Source organism: Pteronotus mesoamericanus, unplaced genomic scaffold (genome assembly GCF_021234165.1).
Source record: "Pteronotus mesoamericanus isolate MK-2021 breed Mesoamerican mustached bat unplaced genomic scaffold, CSHL_Meso_final contig_94, whole genome shotgun sequence".
NCBI lineage: Eukaryota > Metazoa > Chordata > Mammalia > Chiroptera > Mormoopidae > Pteronotus > Pteronotus mesoamericanus.
In genome coordinates this window covers 24,069,603-24,074,015 of record NW_026555285.1, presented here as the reverse complement: position 1 = coordinate 24,074,015, position 4,413 = coordinate 24,069,603, and the positions used below count along the sequence as shown (strand labels likewise).

General features: G+C 30.8%; 1 non-coding gene across 1 annotated transcript; it reads left to right on the top strand.

Moving 5' to 3' along the window:
• The first annotated feature begins 3,721 nt into the window (after positions 1 to 3,721).
• On the top strand, positions 3,722 to 3,837 carry LOC129081222 (U5 spliceosomal RNA). Its single transcript, XR_008530284.1, has one exon. It is a non-coding gene; the product is annotated as a U5 spliceosomal RNA (small nuclear RNA).
• The last annotated feature ends 576 nt before the right edge of the window (positions 3,838 to 4,413 follow it).

Here is a 4,413-nt window from a genome sequence, read left to right as displayed (position 1 = left end):
GTAATTTTATAGTTTATATTGGAAAAATATAATTGAGTATATCATACATTATTTATCAATAGGATATAACAGCTTTTCACTGGGTAAACTATTCCTGCCCTTCAAGACAATTAATGTTCTTGCCCCCACACATTTTGAAAGCCTAAAGTTAAAACACTCCTCTCAATTGACAAAAGCATAAGATATACTCATCAAGGAGAGCATCAGGTTTTATGGAGCTTAAGGGTTACAAATGTGGGATCTCTCTTTAAGGAAAAAAAGTAAATGACTAGTTTTCAAGTATATATTTATTTGCAATGAGAAAATAGGTCATAAAAATGATAAATTCTACAAAACTTACAAAGCAACACAAAATGAAAATAAATAATATTTTGGAAATTATCTATTCATACTGTTTATAATGTTACCACAAAGTCGTTTCTGGTTTCATGTATTTTCAATTTTGCTTATGTTTCATTATTTATATCATAAAAATTTTTCTTATAAGAGGGTCTCATGCTACACATTAATTCACTATGATGACTAAGTTACTACAATAAATGCTAGGAATATATATCTGGAAGTCATTCCTATTGTAGAGAGGGTGACAATAATTTAACTATTTGTGGAAATGACTGTGAGCCATATAAATATAACCAACTGTTCTCTATCTCCAAGTATTCTCTAATTTATTTTTCTACTATTTAGTTCCATAGAATGCCAAAGATCTTTTCAGTTCCCACTGATAAGAGAAAATTGTAATGGAGGAAAAACCTATAGAAAAAGATAATGCTTATAATCAATAGTGGTCAAAATATCTTATTTTGAAAACTTTATAACAACATAACCATATGAAAGCATTGTCAGGAAGGAGTCCATGCAGAGGGTTTTATTTTTTATAAGATTTATTTACTTACTTACTTATCTATTTATTATTTTTAGAGAGAGGGGAAGGGAGGGAAAGAGACTGAAACATTAACGTGTGGTTGCCTCTCATGAGCCCCCTACTGGTGAACTGGCCCACAACCCGGGCACGTGCCCTGACTGGGAATCAGACCTGCAACCCTCTGGTTGCAACCTTCTGCTCCTTAGTAAATCCACCTCATTTAAAAAGAACAGCATTTTCCCCCAAATAGGAGCAACTGCATATCTATATACCTATTATAAAACTGTATGTTGCTATTTTATTAAAAATTAATTGTAACTATGGGGGCTAAATTCTCATGACAACTAATATTTTAGTTACTTTTTTCTCTTTCTTTATAGTCTAATTCAAACTACCAGATACTATTCCAATCTTTAGTTACACTGTGTTAGTTCAGTTATGAGGTCATGTGATTGTTCAGCAAAACTACTGTTGTTTTAGATATCTTCACATTGTATTCTTAAAAATTTTATTTATAAACTTTGAATTGCAAAACACCATATTAATCTGTCTGCCTTCCTCCCATAAAATACTGATCTTCTTAGAAGAAACTTCCACCTGGACATATACAATGATTTTAATCTGTGCCTCCATTCATTTTCAAATTTACATTGATGAAAAAGCTTGAATTCGTTCTGTCATTGCTACATATTTTTGGTTTTGCTGTAAGTAAAATATTAATTACCAACAAAATATATTTATAATATTCACATCATATATAAGACTTAGAATATATAATATGTGTGTGTGTGTATATACACACACACACATATTATATATATATATATTCTTCAATCAAAGTTACAAATGTCTGTTTTCTGTCTTATTAATGTTATATTTTAAAATTTTAATAATTAAGGAAAAGGTTAATTAATTAATAGTCAAATAATCTATTATCACCCAATAGTTCCTAACAAGGGAATTTACAAAATGTGATATTGTTCAGCATTGTTTTTCTTTGATTTAAAATAAAGCCACAATATAAAAATGAATATTGAATATGGTATAGAATATATTATGTTTTCAAACATGCAGCTCTAGTAAAACATCTGCTCATAATGCTGTTTCTTTCTGTGCAAAAATAAATTGAAACAACTAATCATGTAAAAAATACCACAACTTTGAGGGGTAGACTAGCCCATTTTTTTTTCTTCTGCATATCAGGGAAAAGATTGGAATTCTTTTACATATTTCACAGGGTTCTGAGTTGCAAACATTTGCACTTCAGCAAATGCCACATTTAAAAATTTAGACTGGCAAAAAGAAACACTTATCCTATCAACACCTTGTTATATGTGTGAAAGACAATTAATTTAATCTACAGTGTGCTTCCTTATTGTACTTTGGAATTCTATGGATTAATCAACATTAAAAAGCTATACTCTGCATCACTGATGGTTTCTGTGTAACTGCTAAAGAACTTTTGTCATGAAGGAATAAGCGTCAAGTTTTTGGCATATTTACAATTTTAAATTGAGCATTTTAACTCATGTTTAAACTGGTAATTTGACTTATAAAAATATTTAAAGAAATGTACAATAGCGATAAATGTACTTGTAGGGCATAAGCTACAGGAAATACATCACAATTGCCTGGCAATGAGAAAAATACGATACAAGAATTAATTTTTGAGATCAAAGTACAGTAAATGTCAAGATTTAAGTACAGCTATACAAGTCACCTAAAATAAACAGAATAGTTTCACCAATGCCCTCTGCTTAACTCAGCACAGAAATTCCGTGTATGTTAATTATCAATTATGTACATATTGGTATACATTTTTAAAAACTATGTAAACTGAGACAGTTATTGTTTGGCCTTAGAAATCAGAAAAAAAATCAGACACCAGGCCACTGGTCCTCATGTGACAAATGAGCATGCCAATCCAGTGCAGTACAGGAAGAAAATATTAGAAGCATTGCTAATAGGTATTTAATATTGTATCATTTCAATCTGTGTGTTGGAAGACGTGTATGTTCAGTAATATTTAAAATATATCAGTATAGTATTACATAAATTAATGTATAAATATTGGGGTAAAGACTAAAATGATTCTTAGTAGCAGAGTATAAAATAAAAATGTTTAGGTATCATTATTCCCAAGCTAATTCTGTCCAGAGTTTTAAGGAGCTTTGGTCAGTGAAATATGAGTGGTGGGATCCTACAAGCAATGCCATTTCTGTTATGAAATAAGTTATCTTAATCTGCTGTTACGCTAGTTCAAACCATAGCTATGGTTCTCTCTATAAAATTCCAGGTGGATGTTCTGGCTTTATTAATCTATTATATGGCTTTGGTAAATATGTATCAACCCAAGGGAAAAAAAAGTAACACAGTGACTCGGTGGTTTGACAATATTTTTTGTCAGAAAAACATCAAAGGGATGATTTTATATGTTGTTAAATTCTCCAAATCAATGAGTGCTACATGCCAACTTGAGAAAAATAGCCTGCCCATCTTGTCCCTGGAAGTTTTCACTTTAAAAAAACATGTAAATATGATAAATGATATCAAAGATTAATATGCTAATGTCTTCTAATAGATAATGCCTCCTTGTACCCATGTCCTGTTCAGTCTCCTTTCACAATGACACTTGGCCTTGATATTTCCTTTGACCAATGAAATATTAGCAAATATAATATAAACTTAAGCTTAAACCATACTTATACATTGCAACTGTTTCTCTTATGCTTCTGGCTTCTTCCACCGACACCTGAGAAATCTGTGCTACCCTGCTTGACTTCATGATGACCAATTTGACAGCTAGAACCAAATCAGACATGTGAGTGAGGTCATATTAAGCCACTCATCCCCCTAATACTCTGGTTTCTCTTCAGATCATATAAATCTTTTGCCTTTTACTAAAGATTTCCATGCAGGGGAACAATTCTGTGTGTTTACTTAATTTTTTGAGGCCCTGCTTTGGCAAGGCTGATATCATTGGTATAAAAAAAGACATTTGAAAAAAAAATGTCACTCATCCCCAGTCAAGCCATGGCAACATCAAAGGCCACCTAAGTTATCCGACCAGTAACTCGTAGAATAATCACCCACTAAATCCAGTTGAAAATGTTGAACCACAAAATTATGAGCAAATAAAATAACTGTATTTTTAAACCTTGGGGTGCTTGGTTACATAGCCATGTATAATTGAGACAAGCATTTTAAAATGTTATTAAAAATAGCAATGTCATTTTAATGTCCAATTCTAATCAAGAGCATGGCTGAAGCATGTTTCTGAGAGAGAACGAGACATCTCTCTTGAGCTGGAAAATAATGGAAGAGCTGTGCGTGTGTAAAACTGTAAGAATATGATTGTGGATGAAATGTATATGTACTATATATACATATGCATGTGTAACATAAGTATGAATGCTATATGCATATATACATATATAATTGTATATGTATATAATTATATATATAGTGTATATAATATAATGTAATATAATATATAATATTATATTATATATACATTAGAGAAGAATTATATTATATATACATTATAT